This window comes from Priapulus caudatus, unplaced genomic scaffold (assembly GCF_000485595.1).
Source record: "Priapulus caudatus unplaced genomic scaffold, Priapulus_caudatus-5.0.1 Scaffold5599, whole genome shotgun sequence".
Taxonomy (NCBI): domain Eukaryota; kingdom Metazoa; phylum Priapulida; class Priapulimorpha; order Priapulimorphida; family Priapulidae; genus Priapulus; species Priapulus caudatus.
The window spans coordinates 6686-7395 of record NW_014582660.1 but is presented as its reverse complement, the minus strand read 5'-3'; the positions used below and the strand labels follow the sequence as shown (position 1 = coordinate 7395).

General features: G+C 44.6%; 1 long non-coding RNA gene across 1 annotated transcript in view; it reads left to right on the top strand.

The window, feature by feature from the left end:
* Nucleotides 1-59: 59 nt before the first annotated feature.
* LOC106819998 overlaps nucleotides 60-710 on the top strand; it is a 4647-nt gene continuing 3996 nt past the window's right edge. The window contains exon 1 of the long non-coding RNA XR_001395535.1: nucleotides 60-207. This is a non-coding gene — a long non-coding RNA (uncharacterized LOC106819998). The remainder of the gene's footprint in view (nucleotides 208-710) is intronic.

The following is a 710-nucleotide window of genomic DNA, read 5'->3' as shown; positions in this document are numbered from 1 at the left end:
CGCGCATCGTCGCTGTATGCATTGCACACGTGTTATCGTGTCTGTGATCTTACAGGTTTTATTGCACCAGTATGACTACCTACAAGTTGTCATCCTTCAACGCCCGTTGCTGTGGCGAGACGGCCCGGGTTCTGTTCGCATCGGCTGGAATCCAGTTTGACGATGTCCGGATCGACATGGCAGACTGGCCCAACCATTATAACCCAAGTAATTACATTAAAATGACCATCCTTGAGTAATCGTTTCAAGAGTCGTTGGTTGAATAGCTATATGCCGGAGTTCGCTTTATTTTATCGCAGAATTTTTTTTCCGGCGAATTCGATGTAGGCATTTAATAACGCGTTAATCCGGTTACAAACGTGTGGCGTATTTACGGCCACGGTCTAAGGTCACGGTCCAAGGTCACGTTCATACACAGCCCGCGTCGTTTTTATGCGTAACGAGTGATCTCGGTTGCCGGATTATTAGGATAGATAGATCAGATCAAGACTACATAATAGAGATTCTATTATGTACTCTTGATCAGATGCACATAAGGTTTTAGGGCGTGGCACCCACCCACCGCATGAGCAGTTTTCTCTGTGTAAATATATATATATATATATATATATATATATAGAGAGAGAGAGAGAGAGAGAGAGAGAGAGAGAGAGAGAGAGAGAGAGAGAGAGAGAGAGAGAGAGAGAGAGAGAGAGAGAGAGAGAGAGACG